Raw genomic sequence first — 25169 nt, 5'->3', positions numbered from 1 at the left:
CAAAGATGAGGGAAGGGTGAAGAGTACCACAGGGGCATTCAGGTAGAAAGTGACTTGAAGCATCAAGGAGAGGAAAGTAACCTGCTGGAGGCCTGAAAGAGGACCCACCAGGCAAGAGTGGTTTCTTGGTGGGACACACCACTGACAAAACTGCAGCAGACAGCAGAGATGTGGCGACTGGCAGCTCTCTCCCCTCCCACTCTTAGTTCTCCTCAAGTTCCCCCTTGGCCAATCCAGTTAGAAGCCAGAGGGCAAGGAAGCCTGGAGGATGCATCTTTCAGTCAGCACCGCTGCCCACTCCCAAAAGGAGGGCAGGCAATAGGTGAGAGGGGTATTATGGTTTGAACGTGTCCCTTCCAAAATGTAGGTGCTGCCAAAGTGATGGTATTTACAAGTGGAGCCTTTAAAGGTGATTAAGCCATGATGGCTTCTCCCTCTCAATGGGATTAGGGCTCTTATAAAAGAGGCTTCACTCCACATTTGGACGACTTGCCCTTATGCCTTCTGCCAGATAAGGATGCGGCAAGAGGGCCCTCACCAGACCAAATGCTGGCACCTCGATCGTGGACGTCCCACTCACCTCCAGAACAGTGAGAAATAAAATTCTGTTCCTTATAAATTACCCAGTCTCAAGTATTCTGTCACTGCAGCACAAAACAGACTGAAACAGGAGGAAAAAAGGAATAACCATCTCAGTCATTCTCCAAATCACCCCACAGATGAAAAATGCATTCCCATTGTGGTGAGTGGGGAGAGAGAAAAGTCAATCTCAAAGTCTTAATGTCACCAAAATCATCCACTAAATCAGGATCCAAGTGGTTTTGCTCACCTCAAACAGAACTCTGACAAAGGAAGATGAGAAAACAGGGGTTTGAAAAGCTAAACATTTTAAATTTATAAAAGAAACCACTTTCCACAATGTTTAGGTACAACGAAGATATTAGGCAAATAGCTACCACGTTGGGTAGGTGAACCTCATTTAAACAATATGAAAATAGCACCAAAATTTGAAATTAAAGAATGAATTATTGTAAAGAGCAAGGAGGGTGGCAATCTTGCAAATGAATCAAGGGGTTGGCAGGGTGAAGGATGCGAATAGATCCTAAGGTAGATGTTTTCGAGACAATATGGGTTTGAAAAAAAAAATCAATTTCTAGCTCCCAGTCTTCTGTATCTTCTAATTCACTGTTTCTGGTCAGAGTTTGGTAAGGGCTCTAGCCAGCGTTATTTCATTAAGAACATAAAGAGTTTAGGAGTCTAGAAAAAGGCCAATTTTAAGGGCTCAAAGAGCAACATTATTATTTAATGAATAATGTTACCTTCAGGAAATCTGATACCATAGTTCCAATAACTGTTCTTGCTTCAAGTCACTATATTCAAAACCCCTATCAGGAAATAAGGAAAAGTCAGTGTCTCATTCAGAACAAAAACTAACTCTGTCTAACTACAATAAGACAAATTCTTGGTACCATCCAAGAGAGTCAACTTGCCACCCCTGGCACACAGCTCTACTCCTATCACATGCCCTCCTGCATGCTGCCTTTCCTTTCTCCATCCCAATTACACCTCCCAGCCAGATACACAAGATACATTTGCTGGTGAACTCCACTCCTCCCAGCTCTATGCATTTCCACTCAACTACCTCTACTGCCTTCAGTTACGCTTTACTTATTCAGTTCCTTCGCCACTGTTTTCTGAAAAACTGTCTTTTATCTGTGTTTGTTGTGAAACCTCAATCTGTCAGAATCTCCCAGAAGGTCATTACCAGTTGCCAGGGTGTTTATTTGGCATTCTCTAAGTCATCCTTTGAGGATCCAAAGTGAAGTCACCCAAAAGGCATATGTGACTGAATCAAATTTAAGATACTAACTTCCACCTCTATAATCAATTCACCAAGACACAGTGCTATGACTTAAGGTGGAAGTTTGCAAAGCCGCGCTTTAGCTAAAGGCTGCAACAACAGATGGTAATTGAAGAAATAAAACACAACAAAGGTATGGTTACTATTGTAACCACAATAGTGAGGTATTTATTCATGCCTCAGCACAGCCAAGAAAGGCCAGTACCTTTCAAACTAGGGTGTGAAGGTTGCCAATATCCTATCTGCCTCTGTCTCTTAGAAGTGGTGTATTTTCATACCTTAACAGAACAATTACCTTAATCTTTACAATTTGGCATCACAAATGAGGAAATAAATCAGTCCTTATTTCTTTTTTTGCTAAGCAAATCGCTTTAATGTGTAACAGTAGGCCAACTGGGGAAGACAAGACCCCAAACCCCAGCCTTTCTCCTGATGCCCTGGGACCTGTGTGCTGGGCCAGTCCCATGCCTGCCCCAATCCCTGAGGCCCACAAGGGCCAGAGAAGAGTGGGAAAAAAAGTTGGATGGTTGCAGCTCAGCCCCAAGAGTTCAAGGAGGTAAAAACAGGGGCCAGTTGAATTTGGCCTTGGAAAAATCCATCTCCAGATGCTGATCCATGAACTTCTTCAGAATCTCCTGTTTCTTCTGTTCGTCTGAGGTTGACAACCCCATGGACTTCTGTCTCTGGTCATACATCATCATCCTTTCCACCATGCTACGAGTCTCACTGTCCAGGTCTGAGAGCTTGGAATTCTCAGGGTTAATATTCTTGGTATTGATCTCAAGGTCACTGGACACCAAGCGGCTCCACCACTGCATCTTATTGATATTCTCAAGATGCAGAGTCACCACCTTGCCGTCCTCAATGAGCCATGAGCTCTCCTCCACCTTCACTTCGTTGTAGAGCTCCCCATCGATGATCACTGGCTGCCCCTTGAGCCCCACCCAGAGGTGCCACCACTGGATGTCCACCACCACGTCCTTCCCTTTCCCCGGAAGTTCACATGGAAAGGGACCGCCAGGTCCAGCTCCGACAGGGTCTGGGTCCAGCGGTAATTGGGCAGGTCTGCCCCGTTGCCTAGGTTGGGCTTCAGTTTTCCTTTGTCCTTCTCATCTTCTTCCTCTTCATCTTTCTCAGTCTCCTGCTTCCCTGGGGAGTTAAGGTTGCCGTTCTTGAGCTGGGCCTCATGATTCTCTGTATCCTTTTTCTGGTCAGTCTCTAGCTGCAGCTTCTCTGCCTCTTCATCAGTTAGCTCCTTGATCTGGGGCCCTGAGGCCTCTGACTTGGCTTCCTTGGCCACCCTGGCCACCCGCTCCACCTTCTCCCGCCGCTCAGCCTCCTGCCGGGCTCTCTTCTCCCACTGGGCCTTCTGTGCCAGCTGATTGTTGTTGCTGAAAATCTGTATGATAAGCTTCTCTGCCATCCCCTCTTCTCCTCCAATGAAAAAGTCTGTTTTGCGTCGAAGGAAGCTGAAGAAGGTGTTCACAAGCTCCTGCACGCCGCCCTCGTGCTGCTGAGCCATGGCCAGCAACATGCCCTCGAACTGCTCCTCCTCCTGCATCCGCCCATCGCGCCAGCTGGGATGCACGTCCCGAGCTCTGCGCTCTAGTCTCGCGCTCTCTCCGCTATTTCGAGTTGCGCTGGGCCCAACGACTCTAGTCTAAATCAGTCCTTATCTCTAAAAGGTACCCAAGAATTCAGAGTTAAAAATCTAAGTATCTAAGACCAAGTATCTCCCTCTGCCATCAACTGAATGTGTCTCCTCAAAATTCATAGGTCAAAACCTAACCCCCAAATGTAATGGTTTTAGGAGATGGGGCTCTTGGGAGGTGATTAGATAATGAAGGTGGGGCCCTCGTCAATGGGATTAGTGCCCCTAAAACAGAGGTCCCAGAGAGCTTACTTATCCTTTCTGCCATGTGAAGATACAGCGAAAGGATGGCTGTCTCTGAACTGGAGGCAGGTCCTCCCCTCAAACACTGAATCTGCTGATGCCTTGATCTTGGACTTCCCAGTCTCCAGAACCATGAGAAAAAAGTTTCTGTTTTTTAGAAGCTACCTAATTTATAGTATTCTGTTACTGTACAGCAGCCCAAATGTACTAAGATACCATAAGACACTGTGTGGGCCTTTATAGAAAAAAATGCTCCCTTCATTTGCAGCATCCTCCCTGTTAAGTCTGAATTGAAAAACAATGTTTAGACTTTAATCAAAAAGAAGCCTTAAGAACATTAATACTTTTACTCATGACTCCATTTCTCTGGTATTTATTGCCTCATTCTGTAGCCACCTTAAATTTTATATTTTTAATAATCATTGTTTTTAGTGAGGACTGAGGTGACTGTTTTCATTTAAATAGTCATGAGTTCTATAAACAAAAAGTAGACAGGCATAGACATCCACAGATGTGACTTCAGTAATTTTTAATCACTGGTTCTAATGTCACTGTAGTTGACGAATTTCTCTTAAAAAGAGACACTAACTTCTTTTTGAAAACTTGTGCACAAACTATCAATCAGAAGGTCCTGCAATGGTATTAGAAAATCACCAATTAAAAGAAGAATCTGTGGGTACTTGAATAATTAAGCTGTGATTAGAGATAGACGTCTAATTTAGGCAGAATATGGTTGATATGGTTTGGCTGTGTCCCCACCCAAATCTCATCTTGAATTGTAGTTCCCATAATCCTCACATGTCATGGGAGGGACTTGGTAAAAGGTAATTGAATCATGGGGGCAGTTAGGCTCATGCTGTTCTCAAGACAGTGAGTTCTCACGAGATCTGATGGTTTTGTAAGGGGCTTTTCTCCCACTCCGCTCATACTTCTCTTTGCTGCCGCCATATAAAGAAGGACGTGTTTGCTTTCCCTTCCACCATGATTGCAAATTTCTTGAGGCCTCCACAGCCATGCGAACTGTGAGTCAAACCTCTTTACTTTATAAATACCCAGTCTAACATATGTCTTTATTAGCAGTGTGAGAACAGACTAATACAATGGTAAAGATAACACTTCTTTGATTGCTTATCTTGAGTCATTTAAACTGATCCTTAGTACACAAGTATTTTCCTCCTCTGTGAGAGCTAACTTCAATTATGTCTTTTCAGATCTAAACTACATTACCAGGAAGTACAAAATAAACACAGCAAGAATTTCTAAGAATCTTTGTCATCTAAGAACAGGTGATAAAGAATAATCTTCCTAATTCTTATTATAATAGCCTAATTATCAGCAGGACAATGAAGCCTTTCAACAAAGGACAGAAAAAACTGTTGAAAGAAAATGTGCAGCCAAGCACAGTGGACCACACCTGTAATCCCAGTGCTTCGGTAGGTCGAGTCAGGAGGATTGTGTGAGCCCAGGAGATCAAGACCAGCCTGGGCAACATAGTGAGACCCCACTTCTACAAAAAAAATTTTTTTTAAAAAAATTAGCCAGGTATGATGAAACATGCCTGTAGTCCTAGCTACTCAGGAGGCTGAGGCAGGAGGATGGCTTGAGTCCAAAAGTTTAAGGCTGCAGTGAGCTATCATTGTACTACTGCACTCTGGCCCGTATGACAGAGAGACCCCAACTCCAATTCCCACCAAACACACACACACACACACACACACACACACACACACACACACACACACACATACATTTAAAAAACAACCAGACATGGAGTTCAAATTCAAATGTAGAAATGAACCAAACCTCAGTTACTGAATGAAGTATAGTAAGTCACAATTTTCCCCTTGATAAGTCATAATTATTTTATAACTTTTGCATTTCATATATTTTTAGAAAAAAATTAAATTTGTTTTGTGACTGATAGTTCTTAATTACAACATATTAGGCTTAATCTAATCACACTCAGTACTCAACAAGTCAGCAAGCAATTAAATCTAACTAACATTTATCAAAGGCCTACTACAAAGCAAGGCTCTGGGCTGGTGTCTGTCATTAAGCAAAGCATCTGTCTACTGTGGAAACAGGCTAGCCACTCGTCCAATAGGGATAACACAAAATTATCATTATCAGCCACAGTGTGGCCTGTTAAACTAAAACTTTACTGGGAGGTTGGCAACAGCACACTATAGATAACAGCTTGGGCTTTGGTTTTTAACCCAGATCTTCTACAGTATTTATATGCTGTGACTGCCTACAAAGCAATGAAGAGCTCATTCCTACTTCCCAGGAACGGTTTAACCCCAAGACAAGCCACACTTTTTCATGAAATATCTATGAGCCAGTCCTCCCTCATGACCCTTTTTCTTTTAAATCATCGTTCCTCAAGATTCTTGGAGGAATGGTGAAGGGGGAGGGAAATCTGGGAAGAAACAACAGCAAACTTTGCCCAGGGGAGTCTCCTAGACTCCTAAAGCAACAAAGGTTTTCTCTACCTTTGTTGAGAGAAATTAAAAACATTTTGAAAGCAGAATCTACTTCTTCCGGCATCACTACTTAACATATTTAATAAGACTATGGTGAATAACACATAAATGGGGAGGGGGGATGCCAAAAGACAGCAATAACTTGTTTCTGAGTTTATCCAGGTCAATGAAAAACACCTCTGTGTAAGAAATCTCCAGGCTTCAAAGCAATAACATCAAATCAGACAGACAATGAACTGCTGAAAAAGTAGGGTCATGAAAGTCCTAGAGGGAAAACGGATAGACACATATAAGGTGAAAAGCATGAAAATCAAAGTAAAAGAACAAGCAAAGAAAGCCGCTCATGAAAAAGTGGTCAGCTAAAGCCTGGAGTTTGTTGAATGAGTTAATGAATGAATGGTCAAACAACTTACCACAGGCACTGACTCCTCCAAGTGAAGAGGTAATTAAAATCACATAACTTATTAACCGCTATGGTAAAACATTCTCAGGGAGAAGATGACAACACAAGTGGCAACAACAGAGATTCCCTTAAAAAAATCAGGGTCTTTGTAAGAGCTTTACATTGAATGAGATCTGGACCACACTCCCACTTACAGATAAGGAATCCAAGTGTGCACCCAGGATTACAGTGAAAGGATAAGACTCTGTACTTTGTAATTCTCCCCTTTCACTGAGAGGACTGGGGATTGCATTCTACAATAGCCCCCTTGATGGTGCTGGGAATAAATCTCAGCAGGGTATGCTAGGAGAAAGACAAGCTCATTTTCTCATTTGCCCAAAACTAACCTATGTTCTATTGTCACCAACTATGGAACCTTTCCTGATACTCTTATTTTTAAAGCTCCCAAGAAAGGCAGGGAACCTGATGCCAAAGCACAGATGTTGTCTGCAGGACTGAGTATATCCCACTTAGACTTAGGAAGCAGACAGCATATCCAGGAGAGGTGAGAGAAAGATAAATCGAGGCACTGCTGACAGCCTTTCGTTACAATTTGGCAGCCAACCTGCTCAAGCATTTTCACATGGGTAAGTTGATCATCTGAAAAAAATCCACGGCATAAGAACATAATTTAGGCCTTCAGAGCAAACATTTTCATAGTTCTCATAAGTCATTTAAATAAAAGCTTCATGAACAAACCACAAAGCATGTGACTAAAACCCCAATTAATAGTAAAAAGCAATACATATTGACAGATTTCTGTGGCGAACTTTTGCTGAGACCAAATTAGTTGAATGCAACTTTGCCCCTCAAGCAGATATACTTTTGCCTTATCCTACCTTTTCTCAGCCAAGATTTCCCCAGCTCCCTAATTCAAACTCACCAGGACCAGTGAGCATTATATGACCATCTGGTCGACAACATATTACACACTCATAGGGCATGGTTCTAATCACATCACAGTTTAAACCACCACCATAGATCTCAGCAAGGTGCTCCTAAATGGAAGAATTTTATATTTTGCCTTTCAAATTGTTTTTATTGGAAGCATATTTGTGAGAATACTAAGACATAAAAGGCCTCTGAGCCTGAGCTCATTTTCCCATCCCCAGCCTCCCTCCCTACAAACTGTCTTCTATGAATGGGATTCTATTTCATCTTTACTCTCTGTAAGAGAATGTACCTGCCAACTGATGTCAAGAACAAATCACTTCATCTCCAGTTTCGATGCTGCTGCATTCTTGGGCACTTGTGTGCTTTTAGCACCAAAAAGAGTTGCTTTCGTGGTTCAAGGGTCACTGTTAACTCTTTTAACAAATAGGCATTAACAGAATACAGGAGCAATCCCACACTTTGTGGGGCAGGTGTCTCCCTGGAGCCTCTGGATTAAAATTCTCATTGCTAAAGTCACCAAGGAGTTAGACAAAGATAGGCAGCATGGCCTCGGAGTTTCCTGCTAAAAAAGAATTCTTCCTCTAATACATTTATGGATATTAGCTACACTAACATGGGTTAGTTTACTAGGTTAGTTGATAACTGTGTTAGGATGAGGAGACAAAATGTCACTGAAGAAACAAGAAACCAAATCTAGAGTGTAGCTATTTTTTCTTACTTTAATGAAGCAGCAGAGAGTTTGAAAAAGAGATTTTAGAAAGGTGTGCAGGCTCTAGACCAGGGAAGGCCAATCTTAGTTGAAAAAATAATGGCCCCCACCAGAAGCCCTTGCATTCCAAAATTCAGATACAAGCTTCCTAAATCCCAAGATGCCCCAGGATGAAAGAGCACTCAAGGGACCCAGGCAGGCTGCCTCCACTGAACCGAGGAGAAGCTAGTCCACCTTTCAGCAGGATGTTTGAAGGATGCTCTTTCACTCAGGAAGCCTCGGGGAAGGCTTTGCTTCTGTCCTGGGAAACTAGTCACTGATCAAGAGGACTCTCCTGCCCTCTCACTAACGTCAGCCATCAAATGGACCATACCTCCCCACCAGCTGAGTTCTACCCACAGTCATTCCATGGCCTGGCCCCTATCCTGGCCAGCAATACCGATGTCTACACCCCAATGCCCAAGCCCTACCTCAACATCCCAAACTTCTGCTGGACCACAGCGGCTGGTAATGCAGACTCTAGAGTGAGGACAAGTCATGATAAAAATAAATTCAGGAAAATGTGTAAGTACAACCTTAAGTAATAAAGAGAAAATGGACTTTGGAGTCAGCCAATCCTTGGTTCCAACCAGAGTACTGCCACTATCACAAAACTTTGAGCAAATTATTTTACTCCTCAGAATCAGTTTCCTCACCTGGAAAATAAAGATAAAATGCCTACTTTGCAGAGCTGCTATGAAAATTTAAAAAGATTAATACACACAAAGTAAGCATTCAGAAAAACAGAAATCAATACCCTATTTTGTTATTATATGAAAGGGTAATTCCAAATGCATGTGAGCCAAGAGTGAGATTTTTACTAGACATAGTTCCTACAGTACAACTCTAGAAATGTAAGGGATGAGATCTGTAGAACATATGGTAGCTACCCAGATGTAGAAAAATATGCACACAGAGTTTTACAAATTCCTAGTTTATGATGTCAAAATTCTCTAAATAAAACAGATGCTAATGATCAAACTGACGATGACTTCTGCTCATTTCTCCACCATAAATAACACCCTTAAAGATTAAATAAATGCCTTAACTTATTTTCTCTAAGTTTGGGGATGGCTAGGATCTCCTCAGTGGCTTTCTTTGGTTTCCAAGGTTAACTGTTGTGGTAATTTTCAAAGAGCACCAAGTTTGCTATAACCATTCTGGATATATAACAGTAAGACATCATTATAATTATACCATTATTAATAGCAGCTATCTTTTATGAAATTTTTTTTGTTTTTTTGTTTTGAGACAGGGTCTTATTATGTTGCCCAGGCTGGTCTTGAACTCCTGTGCTCAAGCAAACATCCCACCTCGGCCTCCCTAGAAGCTAGGACTATAGGCGTGTACCACCATGCCAGGTTACTCTTACGGAACATTTTAAGCTTGCAACATGCTGCATGAAGACAATTATCATTACAATAAACAATGAAACTCCAAAAAAGAAAACTAAATTTATCTAATAAAAGGAAATCACAAAACCCAAAGTTAGAGCCTAATACACTATTGCCCCCTAAACTACAAAAAAAAGGATTAACTTAAGTGTCTACACCTACAAAGTTTCCACTAGATTCCCAGAGCCCTCTTGCTTTATCCTCCTTCCAGGGTTTCCAAGGGAGGTAAATTTAACATCAGCATCTCACCCAGAAATTAAAACAATTATTATCTCTCTCTCTGCCCTATTTATTGGTCTCTCCCTCACCACACTCCTATTTTGTTAAGCCAGTAACTTAGTTGTTTATTATCAAGTATTTTATGTACTGAACATAATTATATGAGCTCTGCATTTGTAGCACAGGTTTGTTTACACTGACATCACTACAAACACGTGGGTAATGCATTGCACTATGATATTAAGGCAGCTATAATGTCACTGGATGATAGGAATTCTCAGCTCTATTATCATCTTGTGGGACCACTGTTGTCCATTTTTGACAGAAACGTTATGTGGCTCATGACTGTATTATTTATTGAATGTTATGGACACACTTCTATTTTTTCCCCAGCTTTATTGAGGTATGACTGACAAAAATTATATATAAAAGGTATATGTGATTTTTTGATACAAGTTTATATTGTGAAATGATTACCACAATCAAGCTAATTAACATTATCACCTCACATCGTTTCCTTTCTTGGTGTTGGTGTGTATGGTGAGACCACTTGAGACCTACTCTCGTGGCAAAGTTCAAGTCTATAATACATTAAGAGCCCTAATAATGCAGTTAAAAGTCGGAGCTGAAAGTGACTCTTTAGCCTCTATGAGCATCAGGAGGTCTGTGGAGGCAAGTGGACCCTCTCTCAGCCCTTCTTAAGTTCTGCTTTTCTCACCAGGAAGCACTGAAGAATCCGGGCTCTCTCACATCAGAACACCCAGAGGAAACAAAGACACATGTGCTTTCCTTAATGACACCTCTCCTTTGACCCAGTGAAGAGAAATCTACCACAGAAGCAAATGTAATTGGCTGGCACAAAAACTTCCGCACAAAAATGGAGCACAATGTACGAGTGAGCTGGTTCTTTGCGTACCATTATTGTGTGTTTCTATTAAGTATGTTACTTTTATAAGTATATTTACCTCCTATTAAGTGCTTCAAAAAGTGAAACAAAATGGTTAAAACTGGTATATAAAGATTCTAGGCCAGGCACAGTGGCTCACTCCTGTAATCCCAGCACTTTGGGAGGCTGAGGCGGGCAAATCACTTGAACCCAGAAGTTCAAGACCAGCCTGGCCAACATGGTGAAACCCTATCTCTACAAAAAAATACAAAAATTAGCTGGGTGTGATGGTGCCTGCTTGTAGTTCCAGCCTCCTCAGGAGGCTGAGGTGGGCAGATCTATCAAGCCTGGCTGCAGTGAGCCATGACTGTGCCACTGCACTCCAGCCTGGGCTGGAGGAGATCCTATCTCAAAAAGAGAAAAAAAAAGAAGTTCTGCTTTGCTGTTTGCTATGCTGACTAATCAAGAGTTATCGAGTTTCTTAAAGCAGTACATTTAAAGCATTACTGCATTTTAATTTCCTTTTAAAAACTGCCACAGCAACTGTGTTGAGTATAGCAGCCAGGAAGTTCACAGGAACAATTCTGTATTTCCCTGTGAGATGCATTTTTAAAAGTAAAACAAACCGTCATTTCAGAATCCAGAATAAAGACTATGACTCTCATGACCCCACACAGAGTGGAAACCCTAACGACAGGAATATTAAACCACTTTCCATTCTGCTCTTTTTGCTGAAGGGAAGAACTTCAAATATGATCTCTGCTGTGAACAAAGATATTCAAACAAGAAGCTCCTCTCGTTGTCTCCCCAACAGTGAGCATCCCTGGAGATCTGGCTTTCCCTTCTGGAAGAGGGCACAGGCAAGGATATTTATGAGCTTGTATATCACAAACTCCTCTACTCAGGGAAACCCTGGACACCAAGCTGAAATGTATGAAATACGCCATGGCAGAAATTTTCCAAAGTCTTTTGCTCTCATAATTTCGACCTCACAGGCTATTCATCTTTTGTCAACTAAAACCTTAGATAATATCAGTCTCACATGCTTAAATAAATCCCAAAGCAATACAGAAAATTAGTCAGGTGTTACCAAACTCTGATGACAACTATGTTGTGATCAATATCCTTTCATGAAATTTGGTCAGATTAGCAACTCTTGGTTTCAAAACAAGGCTTCTTTTACATCATTTGAAACAAACAGAAGAAAAGGAAACTCTACTTATTATGCACCTAGCAAAAGCCATTCCTAGGCATTATATACATTTCCCTACTTAGTCATACTCAGTTCCCATTTTGCTTATGGGAAAATTAAGGCTCAGTTTAAGTAACCTGCCATAAACTGAAAAGCCATAAGCTGATACAGACAGTCTCATCTCGCTGTCGCCACCCTGCATGCTCTTAAACTGGAACGGTCTTACAGATGCTAGCTATAATGCAGCCCTAGCCCAACAGGCACCGTATAAAACAAACTCCACAGACACCTGCAAACCAACTATACTGGGTGTATAGAGCAGGAAAATAAGAGTTTTCTCGACTGACTCAAATGTTAGATTACATATGTTAGCTGTGAGCTCAGCCTAGAAGGGTGGGTACAGTGAGTAATCCTTTAAGAGACAGCCAAAGCCAAGGAGGAAGGGCATTCTAGCTAAAGGGGAAAACCTGAGCCAAGGTGCAGAGCTGGCAGAATCCACGGTGTATGGGGAACAACGAGCAACTCCTTCACCTCACTCTGGCTTCTCAATGCCAGAATTGTGAAACATTTTAAGGACACAAGCATGGCAAGCACTGGTAAGAAGTGACTACACACAATTAGGAAGGTGTGGATACAGCGCTGCTGTCTTAATAAAGAGCAGAAAGAGAGAAATCATTTGAAGGTGTTTTCACTTTTTACAAAATATTTCAGTCGCTACATCACCACAAGCAAAAAGCCTTCCAAGGCTCACCAAGGTTAACAATAGGCTGCCTTTGGTTCAAACACATTTGTAAAAACTGTTTCATTCAATCAGTACAGTATTTATTGAATGCTTTCTATGTGCCAGGCACCATGCTAGATGCAAGAGATACAAAGATGAATTAACCTTATTCTTGGCTGCTCAAAGTCCAGGAGGAGATGGCCACAAAAATTAAAATGTGATGAATGCTATAAAAATAGCAGCAGAGAATGACTAGTATCAATTAACCAGACAGATCCATGTTGAAAGAGTAGCAGTAGAAACTACATTCACTATTCCGTCCACATCTAGGCCTATCTTTGATACAACTGAATCTATTTCTAGTTTATATGTTTGAAGGCACCTTAATAAATTCTCACCCACCTCTCTATTTCTACAGCTTTCTATAGCTTTCATGGCTATTTTCTATGACTACAGAAAGTAGACTGCAGAAAACAGTCATAGAAAATAGTAGTGGAATTTAACTTAAAATTTTGAAGTCAGAACACATTATAATCTCCCAAGCATTTAAGACTTCAGTTTCTAATAAGTTTTCTTAGCATTGTGTTTGCCATACATAATAAAGCTATTGACATGGCACCCACCCAACCTGGGAACAGGGTATTCTTTCATAAACTGATGCAAACCATTCCTTTCTTCATGTTGAGCAGCTTGTTAAAGTATTTGGGTTTTAAAATTAGGGGAAAATTATATATATAACACTCTTAAAAACATTAGGTACTTGCAAATTTAAGAGCAAATTAAAGCAAAATTGAAGGATGAAGAAATAATGGAATAGTAATCACATTCTGACATAACACTTTGCTTAGTTAAGCACTGGCCTGTATCAAGACAGCCCAGATCTCTGAGACCAGGTAAAAGCAATAATACAATTTGAAAATAAATTTTCTTCACCACAAACCGCCGTAGTTTTAAAGGAAGTTACTGCAAGAAGACTATCCAGCAGTCATATCAGAGATCACTAATGAAGTAGAAGTACTCGTGATGAAGTGGTCAATAAACCAACACAGAGCGATAACTTTGCATCCTCAGCTTCCACATCCCAGCACCTGTTCTAAAGCAGGAAAGTGGCTTCTGACTTAAATGGCACCTGCCTAGTACACAGACACACTGCATGCACCCTAAAGTATCATTATCGGTCTCTAAACAAATCTCCCTTCCTCATCAGCAGGGCTCAGCCTCTCTGCTGATCTCAAAGTTTTCAAAGAATATTAGAAAATACACAATACAGTCATCAGAAAGATACCCGGCATTCACCCCCTTCCTCTGCCCCGGCTTCTTCTTCGTCTTTTTTTTTTTGTAGCTGGTCTATTCAGTCCTTCTCCAGCCATCCCTCTCAGTATCTGGAGTAGGTTCTCCTACTTAACTGCTTCAAGGCACACCTCTTCTCACTCTTGAAAAATCCCACCAGAAAACTCACGCCATGAAGAACCTCATTCATAGCCCACACTTCCATCTATCTCATTAAAAAGGAGGCTAATAATTTAGATGTTTGTGTAACAATGAACTGTCTACACAGCATTTCACACTTAACCTTCTATCAAACCCATCAACAAAGCAATAAGGCAGACAGGTCATGGACCACTTCACATGAGCCCTCCGGAGCCAAAACCACATTGTGATCATTTTTTGTATCCTAAGTAAATCACGCAGACAATGCTTAATAAGTAAGAAAGCAAGAAGGGGATTTGGAAGAGAATAAACATGAGTTCTTCCGATTGCTAACTCAATGCTCTGAAAACAAAATACAGAGGAAAAACAGAAAAGTAAGTTAAACATGAAATCAAGTGCCTATTACAAATACGTAGTCATTTGTATCCAGATGAAGCCAGCCAAACAGATTTATTTAATTTAAGTCTACACTGGGATCTAAAGATATAGTACTTCCAGAGCTAAGAAAACCACTGGTATTCTGAAAATAAAGTATAAATGCTGTTAACTGATATTCCCATAAAGAGAAAAAGATATTAAAGTGTTAAACATTACTTAGAGCAAACTCAATTCAAACATATTCTTTCTAAATGGTCCTACTTAAAAAGATACTTGCATATAAACTTCCACCTCAAAGCAAGGCAATCGCTATGACTTGGTAGAGGTCTGGAGCGCTGGTGAGATTGTTTGCAGGGTAAACACAGGCTGAATTTATCTTTTAACTTTTTTTTTTTTTTTTTTTTTGAGACAGGGTCTCACTCTGTCACCTAGGCTGGAATGCAGTGGTACAACCTCGGCTCACTGCAACCTCCACCTCCCAGGTTCAGGCGATCCTCCCACCTCAGCCTCCCTAGTAGCTGGGACTACAGGCATGAGCCACCATGCCTGGCTAATTTTTTTGTTTTTAGTAGAGGCAGAGTTTCACCATGTTGGCCAGGCTGGTCTTGAACTTCTAGGTTCAAGTGATTTGCCTGCCTCAGCCTCCCAAAGTGCTGGGATTACAGGCGTAAGCCACCGCACCCAGCCCATCTTTTAAGTTCAAAACTTTAAGACCACTTGAGAAACAAGGGTCTCAGTGGGTCATTACTGCAAGTATGAATTATTTTAGCAATCCCAAGTAATAGGATGCCAGAGTTCTAGCCACAGACAGATTCATACAAATGCAAGAATAAGCTTCTATTGAAACTCCCACTTATTAGAGTCTTATTCCATAGAGCAGTACTGTACAATGGAACTTTCTGTGATGACATACATGTTCTATCCTATATACCGTCCAATGCAGTAGCTGCTAGCCACATGTAGCTCTTGTGTACCTGTAATGTGGCTAGAGCAACTGAGAAACTGAATTTTTTATTTACATTTAATTTACATTTAAATAGCTACATGTGACTGTTTGCTACCATATTGAACAGGAAACTACAGAAGATTAAAAATAAACGCATTAACTTTCAACAAGAACTCTTTAAAAGAGGATAGACTAACTCCTGTCTAAAAATAAGATGAGATGCTTATCTGAGAATTTTGATACTAAAAAACCTTCAAGATCTAGTGAAGGAAACGGAAGTCTTGTCCAAAATCAAATAAATACCAACAGTTACAAGGGAGGCTTGCCCTCCATCCCAGTCTCTCTCCAAGATGGCAGTTCGCCTAGAAGTTCAGCAACCAACCAGATGAAAAAGGAAATGAATAATCACAAACAATCTCCAGTATGTCAGCCACTGTGACAGGTTCTTTACAATTGCTGTCATATTTCATCCCTGCCACAATTCTGCCAAGTGGCCATCACTATTCCTATTCAGTAACTCGAGAGAGGCTGGCACAACCAGGATTCCATCCCAGATCTATGCGACTCCACAGGGCAGGTTGTTTCGACACAACCATACTGCCTCCTTCCAGGTGAACCCTTCACAGGGTCTCTATCAGTCCTCTAATCCTCAGAGTTTTGTTGTTTGCTTCATCACATGCCCTCAAAGGTTCCAAGATCTGATTACCTCCACTGAGAATGCTGGAAACTAACTGGTATCCTAACCAAGCACAAGATAACCCTTAATTCCCAAGAAAGCAATGACAAGGTGGGTTTCTCCAGCTTTTTCTTACAGATCTTACTACCTTCAACCCTAAAAAGCAGGGTTGCCTCTGAGAATAAAGAAGAGCCAAAGGAAAAGCTTAGCACAGCCAACATTTACTAATTAATCCTCACCACTGGTGTCTGGAGGAGGTCACAATTTTCAGCAGTAACATCACCCTTTCCCTACAGATAAGCCAGCTGGCAAGTTGATTGCTTAAGGCCACACTGCACAGCTGTGCTTCAACTCTCACATTCCTGAGACATCCCTGGCTCAAGACTCCTTCCTCAGCCCCAAAGAGTCCATCCAACTGCTTGCAGAAATCTCCAGGGAGGATATTTCCGACTTCAGAGGAATCCTCCTCTCCTCCAAGAGGTACATGCAGTGTTCGAAGGATCCCAGTCCTAGAAGCCTCAGCTAGCAACAAAGTAAGAGTAGCTCCTAAGAAAACATATGTCCACACAAAAACATGTACAAGAATGCTCACAGCAGCATTATTCATAACAGCCAGAAAGTAAGAACAATTTAAATGTCCACCAACTGATGAATAGATAAAATGCTGTATATTCCAAAAAATTTACTAAAAATCAATCATAGTGGCTGGACACAGTGGCTCATGCCTGTAATCCCAGCACTTTGGGAGGTCAAGAGGGGGTGGATCACTTGAGACCAGGAGTTCAAGACCAGCCTGGCCAACATGGTGAAATCCCCGTCTCTACTAACAATACAAAACTTAGCCGGATGTGGTGGTACATGCCTGTAATCCCAGCTACTTGGGAGGCTGAGGCATGAGAATTGCTTGAACCTGGGAAGCGGAGTTTGGGATGAGCAGAGATCACGTCACTGCACTACAGCCTGGAGGACTAAGCAAGACTAAGCAAGACTGTCTCAAAAAAATTTAAAAAATTAAAAAAAAAAAAATATATATATATATATACACACACACACAGAGAGAGAGAGAGAGAGAGAGAGCTTAAATGGCTAAATGTTATAGTACTTGAAATGTCAATAAAGTCACATTTTTAAAAAATAAGAAAACTCCTAGATAATCATAACAAAGCAATGGCAGGAGGATACAACCGTCCATTTGTATTCCAAATGAGAAAGCCAACTGATGATGTTTTCAAGGAGTCTTCCCTAAATTCAGCTGCTGATTTCACTGTCTTTCATCGTAACCTTAAAACACAAAAGCCAAGATCTCCAACTTGTAGAAATTTTAGATGATCTACACAGAGTAGAATACTATATGTATAGATGAGGTATCAGAAAGACCTTTTAGTAAGTCTTGTCATCTGAATTAAACTTAACATTGCTACCATTTTTTCATCCTAAATATGAATGAATTAGACCAGATCAAAATCAAGGAGTACTTGTTCTATGCCAACTCCTATTTTAAGCACATACAATCTTACATAACTTAATCCTCATAACCTGCCAGGCATGAGCATTCAAGGTTAGCAGCGCCCTACTCCAGGCCTCCGCCATGCCTTCAGAGGCTGAAGAGCTACCGCTGGTAGAGAAGCTGCTTAGCAGGAAATGGTGGACAGGGCTTGAACGGTCTGGCCCCCAACACCTGTTCAGTGCTCCAAAGAAAGGATACTGCTTCTGTAACTGCAAACTTACGGTTTCAATGCTCTTCCTCCAAGAAAAGGTAGTAGTATTCTTAGGCACTAAAATTAAACTCAGTCCTCTAAGGCTTTAACTCACTGGATAAACAATAAATGTAAAAAATTAAAATATATGTATGTGAAATAGACATGCATGTGAAAAACTGTAGTAACAACATCTCACCAGTGGGAAACTACAGTTCCAGTTCAACAGCACCAGTGAAAAGCAGTGACCACCTCAGTCTAAATGCATCAGGACAGCCTAGCAGGGAGCAGGGACAAAATATATACCAGCAACTCACACCTCTCTGATTTCCACTGGCTGAGCCCACCTGAAAGTGAGACTTAGGGACCCTCTCATATGGTCTGTAAGGGTGAGCAGGATGGAGAGTGGTACTAGTGGTACATGTGGGATCACAGGCCCATTAGATGATGATCTAGCAGCCAATTGGCCTTATCTAAATGTATATTCAAATGGAAAGTAGGTTTCAGCAAATGGTGGTGACAGGGTTCCACAGAAAATCATTTGTAAAGCAGGTTCTCACAGTACCTCCCAGCTAGTCTATGTCTCTAGTTTTTCAGGTTTAATGCAGAATTTTTTTAAGCCATTAAAATTAAGAGTTTTCCATTATCTGCCTCATTTTCATTTGATATATACCTCAAACATCCTGACTGAAAAAACCCACTGGTACAATATTGTCTTCCAAACACATGTTTACAACTGACACAAGACTAGCAGTCACTTGGCTGAAGTTGTCAAGGTATTATCTGATCAAGAAAATCTACGTGCCAAAGGCCACAATTAATGACATTCTTCTACACATGTGTAACAAAAATATTGCCCAACCCTAATAACCACGATCCTCCCCCACAGGCCAAGCAGGATAGTTCATCTCCCTTTCAGCACTTGAGAAAAGAACACTCCCACCGCAGAGCGGTTATTCCTCCACGCTAGTCTTTGGAACTTAGAGTGAAGGATTCCACTTTGCAGCCTCTCTTTTAATGCTACATCTGTTATTAAGCCTCTTTATTCATTTGAGAACATTCATTTAATGCTATTACATACATAACTGAGATGTTTGCTACCCTTAATAGCAGTCTGAAGGCGAAAAGTACCTAGAAGCAAAGCCTCTATATGCCTAGAATTACATAGATCAACCATAGTTTCAAATATTCTTTTCCTCTGCCCACATAACCAATCACAACACATAGGAAAATCTACTATTTTGTATGCAAACAACACCTCCTGGCCTCTTCTCAAAGCCAAAAAACCTTCAACCATTAATGCGTTCTGATTTCTAGTGCAAAAAAAAAAAAAAAAAAGTAATAAATTATGCTTCATGAATCGAGTTGAACTCTTATATCCCAGATTTCTGAGAGTTTAAAAAAAAAATACAGTCAGCCTTCTGTATCCATGGTTCCACATCTGTGGATTCAACAAAGCAGGGATAGAAAATATTCAGGAAAAAAAAAAAATTCCACACGGTTCCAGAAACCAAAACTTGAATTTGCCACATGCCAAGTACTACGTTGAATCCACAAGAATGAAGTGACGTGTAGACATTGCGTTAGGAATTACAGGTAATCTATAGGTGATTTAAAGTATAAGGGTGGATGTGTGTGGTTTAGATGCAAACACTATGCCATTTTATATCAGAGACTTGAACACCCATGGATTTTGGAATCGACAGGAGATCCTGAGACCAATCCCCCAGAACCCAAGGGATGACTATAATCTCTATCCAGGGATTTCCTTCAAAATCTCATTGAACTAAAATGCTTCAGAAACACCAAATCCAAATCTACCCTTTTATCTACATTCTGGCACAAACTAAAACTCTCCCCAACTATTCCTGGAGAAAATCTCCCAGAAACTAAACCAATCATCAGGGACCACCAGACTTCACCCATACCATTAAATGCCCAAAAAACTTATTTTACAAAACTGATTCTTAAAATCTCAAGTTAAAGAATTAACCTTGAATAGTCTCATAATATTTCATATCATTTATACGAACAGTAACCAATTTTTAGCAAAAGTTTAGACACAGAAGGGACAATCAAGATAACTTTGTTTAAACCCTCAATGTTATGGATCAGTAAACTGGTACAGGGAGAGATGAAATGATTAGTTTCAAGTTACACAACCTATTAGTGTTAAGGCTGGAACTAGAACCCTGATCTCTGACATGGGTCCAGGGCTGTTTGATTTCACCATGTTCCCTTATATGCCCCACCTAACCCAAAGACACTCACAATAAAAACAGAGCACACATCTTCCAATTCCCAGATACCTCTCCTTAGGGTCAGAATACTCTTCCTATTCCAAATCAGTATGTGCCTCTCAGATTTTATCAGCCAACCAAAGCAGAGAGCTAAAATAGTCTTCAATGAAACCAGAGGAAGCTGCTCTGTCTCAGATTACTGGAACACAGGCTGTAATTAATAGCAATCCATTGAGAGGAACAGCCCTTGCTTTTAATCGGTATTAAACAGCCAATGTTCAGGCCGCCCAAAGGAAACTGCAGAGAAGTTCTCAGAAGTGCAAGGTCAGCCACACAGACCCTGCCAAGGTTAAAGCACAAAGGGGGAGTTCGAGGCCCTTGGTGAGCACGATGCGGTGAAAACCCTCCACCAACACACAGAGAGTATCCCAAGAATAAATAGGTGAGATGAAGACACATCACCACAGGATCTTTTTAACAAACTTTATCCCAAAGAACCCTATGTCAAACTCTAAAAATAAATCAACTCCTCCCATGAACCATATAAAGAATGCACCCACAGTGCATGCTATGCAATTTATGTAGATATCCGAAGGCAGGCAACTAATCAAATTTCCAAAAGAACCTTCCATATAATCAACACATTATGAAACACAAATCTGACACAAATGCTAAATTAGACTCCCCTTAGATGGACCTCTAACTATAGTTTACCTACCTACAGAGTACTCTTAGTGCTCAACAAAGGTAACAGGCTAATAATGCATGCCAAATAGCACTTGTATTTGTATCGATTAAAATACCTTCATTAGCAACAGAAAAATCCTTACCGTGAGGTGTATGATTTCTCCCCACCAAATTGAGGACTCTTTTTTTTTTTTTTTTTTTTTGAGACGGAGTCTCGCTCTGTCGCCCAGGCTGGAGTGCAGTGGCGGGATCTCAGCTCACTGCAAGCTCCGCCTCCTCGGTTTACGTCATTCTCCTGCCTCAGCCTCCCGAGTAGCTGGGACTACAGGCGCCCGCCACCTCGCCCGGCTAGTTTTTTGTATTTTTTTTAGTAGAGACAGGGTTTCACCGTGTTAGCCAGGATGGTCTCGATCTCCTGACCTCGTGATCCACCCGTCTCGGCCTCCCAAAGTGCTGGGATTACAGGCTTGAGCCACGGCGCCCGGCCAAATTGAGGACTCTTATCTTCCATATACTACACCCGACATGTGAGCTTAAAGAAGCTGTAGTGTCACCTGGCGCCATTTATTTTCTGTTGCTCATAATAAGATACCTGAAACTGGGTAATTTATAAAGAAAGGGAATTTATGGCCGGGCGCGGTGGCTCACGCCTGTAATCCCAGCACTTTGGGAGGCCGAGGCGGGCGGATCACAAGGTCAGGAGATCGAGACCACGGTGAAACCCCGTCTCTACTAAAAATACAAAAAATTAGCCGGGCGCGGTGGCGGGCGCCTGTAGTCCCAGCTACTCAGGAGGCTGAGGCAGGAGAATGGCGTAAACCCAGGAGGCGGAGCTTGCAGTGAGCCGAGATCGCGCCACTGCACTGCACTCCAGCCTGGGCAACAGAGCGAGACTCCGTCTCAAAAAAAAAAAAAAAAAAAAAAAAAGAAAGGGAATTTATTTGTTGTAGTTATGGAGGCTGGGAAGTTCAAGGTAGAGGGTCCACATCTGGTGAGGGCTTTCTTGCTGGTGGGGACTTTCTACAGAGTCCTGAGGTGGTGCAGGCCATCGCATGGTGAGGGGGTTAAGTCTGCTAGCTCATGTCTCTCTTCCTCTTCTTAGAAAACCACCAGTCCCACATCCATGATAACCCATTAATCCATGAATGGATCAATTCATTCATGAAGGCAAAGCCCTCAGGCCCCCACTTATCAATACCACCACATTAGGGACTAAGGCATTACATTTCTTCTTTTTTTTTTTTTTTTTTTTTTTTTGAGACAGAGTCTCACTCTATTGCCCAGGCTGGAGTGCAGTGGCACAATCTCGGTTCACTGCAACCTCCGCCTCCCAGGTTCAAGCGATTCTCCTGCCTCAGCTTCCCAGGTAGCTGGGACTACAGGCGTATGGCACCATATCCAGCTAATTTTTGTATTTTTAGTAGAGACAGGGATTCACCATGTTGGCCAGGATGGTCTCAATCTCCTGACCTCGTGATCTGCCCACCTCAGCCTCCCAAAGTACTGGGATTACAGGCGTGAGCCACCGTGCCCAGCAGGGATTACATTTCGATATGAGTTTTAGAAGGGACAAATATTCAAACCATAGCACTGACAATATTAGAGAAAGCAACTGAAATAAAAAGACAATCAAGTGTCCTTTGTGGTACAACCAGCCTCCAGTGATCCTAGCCAATTGATATTCATGCCCTTGACTAGTCCCCCCATGATAAATAAGGCTGACTTGTGTTACCAGCAGAATATTGGAAAGTGATGGTATAGAACTTCCTAAGCTAGGGAATAAAAACCACTGCAGTTTCCATCTTGCCATCTCAGATTGCTCCCAGGTACCATGTTGTGTTAACATGCAAACAGTCTATAGAAATACCTTTATGGGGCCGGGCGCGGTGGCTCAAGCCTGTAATCCTAGCACTATGGGAGGCCGAGACGGGTGGATCACGAGGTCAGGAGATCGAGACCATCCTGGCTAACCCGGTGAAACCCCGTCTCTACTAAAAAAATACAAAAAACTAGCTGGGCGAGGTGGTGGGCGCCTGTAGTCCCAGCTACTCCGGAGGCTGAGGCAGGAGAATGGTGTAAACCCGAGAGGCGCAGCTTGCAGTGAGCTGAGATCCGGCCACTGCACTCCAGCCTGGGCGACAGAGCGAGACTCCGTCTCAAAAAAAAAAAAAAAAAAGAAATACCTTTATGGAGTGGCACTTAGGCTTCACACCATTAGGCAACAGCAACTTACCAACTATATCAGCGAGACATCTCTGAAGTAAATCCCTGTGCCCCGGGTCAACCCATCATATGATTGTGACCCCATGAGAGGCCCTAAAGCAGAACCACCCAAATTCCTGACCCATAGACACTGGGAGATAACAAATATTTGCCACAGCTTTAAGCCTCTAAGCTTTGCAGTAGTTTGTTATTGTTTACACAATAGATAACTATTACAATATACCTTTCCTGATGAACTCAATCCTCAGGAAATAAAAGTGTGGCATTTCCTGTTTTGGGATGTTTCTTTACTTTGTCCCTCACAAAGGTTCAAGTAACAGGACTCACCTTGATCAACTCTTCTCTGCAAATAATGCATCATTCCTAAGGGACCAACACAGGTCCTATCACTAATGAAATACCACCTTGTTTATAGTATCAATAGATACTGGAAGTCATTTCTGAAAATCTACTTCCAATCAACTCAATCAATGTAGTCCACCTAATGCTAATAAAAGCTCATATTATTAGAAGAGAGGCATGGACTGAATTTTTGTGTCCCACTGCCAAATTCAGTTGTTGAAATCCTAGCCCCCAACTTGATGGTATTAAAAGGTGGGGCCTTTGGGAGGAAACAGGTCATGAGAGCAGTCTTCATGAATGAGATTAGTGCCCTTATAAAAAGAGACCCCGGGGAGCTTCCTAGTTCTCTTTCTGCTATGTGAGGATACAAGAAGTCAGCAGCATACAACCCGGAAGAAGTCACTCACCAGAGCCCAACCACATGGGTGGCACCCTGATCATGAACTTACAACCTCCAGAACCGTGAGAAATCCAAGTCTGTTGTTTAAGCCACTTCATCTACGCTCATTTGTTATACCAGCCTGAACTAAGACAAAAGGTGTGAAGCCATAACTAGGTGTTCACAAATTATCTTTAGTCATCAGAATTTCTTCTTGTTAAAATAAGTTAAATCCCTGTACTTTTAGTGCCTCTCCATCCACCCTTCTTCCCTATAGGCTTCATACCCTATTTCCCACACATAATACACAGCAAAGTACAAATCAACACAACTCTAAAAGCAAAAAGACCCAAGGAAACGCATATAAATAATCAAACAATACTCCATTATGCTATAAATGCCTTCCCCATGTTAGAAAGAAAGAAGAAAAGTCAATGGCTATTTTCTGGGAAACACAGCAGCAGTAAGAATAACCCTGAGGTTCAAATTTCCACATCCTTGCATTCTTTCACGCTAACTCAGACCCTACGGTCCTGTCTAGGGAAAGAGAGAAATGCTTTACTGTTAACTATGTACATGTCCAGCCACGGAGGCTAAGTTGCATGTGTCAGTGGCCTAGACAATTGGCACGCAGTGAGTGCACCAATAAACCTCTACCCTCTTCATTCAGCCAACAGTCTTACCAGACCCGCAAATTTTGAGGATTAGCAGGGATACAGGCAAACTCAATAAAATGAAATATCAAAGGCAGGGCATCAGGCAAGTACATTACTGTTTAATGAAAGCCATATTTAAGGTCAATAGACTGTAATTTAACTGCATAGCAAGCACTTGCCCAAGTTTTATTTGCCAATCAGCCACGTGACTAATCTGGATTTAAGATAAAGAAACCTTTTGGGTTCATTAAATTACAACCCAGCAAGGTAATGCTGACCCTACAACCTTGTGTAAATGTGATAGGAAGCAATCAGTGAATTAGCCACTATTGTCTCCTCCTGTGGTGACACGATGATACAATAAATGCTAAATATGCCAAGGTTTCTCCAGCTCTTTTAATGTTTTGACACTACGCAAACATTCTTCCTTTAAAACAAAGTGGGAAGTATGATTTTAAGAATCACTTTAGAAGATACTTCACCCAGACTACTGTCCCTGTCTCAGGTGGATGCTTTACTGCAGAAAAATAAGGAGCATCTCATTTAGAGCTACAACTTGCACTGAATTAAAAGATGTCCAGACTAAAAACATGCAAAAGATGATGATTCAGATATAACCCTGATGCCTTAAAAAAACATACACACACAAAAACCACAGATGTAATTCCATGCAAAATTGAACTCTTCCTATAAGCAAAAGGTGGATAAAAGTCTGACATTCAAAAGTCAGGAGGAAAAAAATGTTAATAGTTCAAAGAATTCTCCTTCACATCCCCAAAC

General features: G+C 41.6%; 1 protein-coding gene and 1 pseudogene across 4 annotated transcripts in view; both read right to left on the bottom strand.

Annotated features, from left to right (window-relative positions):
• The window catches only part of FMNL2 (formin like 2), a 316097-nt gene that overhangs the window by 258214 nt on the left and 32714 nt on the right, over positions 1-25169 (bottom strand). The window lies entirely within an intron of this gene.
• LOC144333379 (nuclear migration protein nudC pseudogene) lies at positions 2207-3522 on the bottom strand (annotated as a pseudogene).

Source organism: Macaca mulatta, chromosome 12 (genome assembly GCF_049350105.2).
Source record: "Macaca mulatta isolate MMU2019108-1 chromosome 12, T2T-MMU8v2.0, whole genome shotgun sequence".
Lineage (NCBI taxonomy): Eukaryota > Metazoa > Chordata > Mammalia > Primates > Cercopithecidae > Macaca > Macaca mulatta.
Note: the sequence above shows the minus strand (reverse complement) of the source record. Positions and strands in the feature narration are given on the sequence as shown.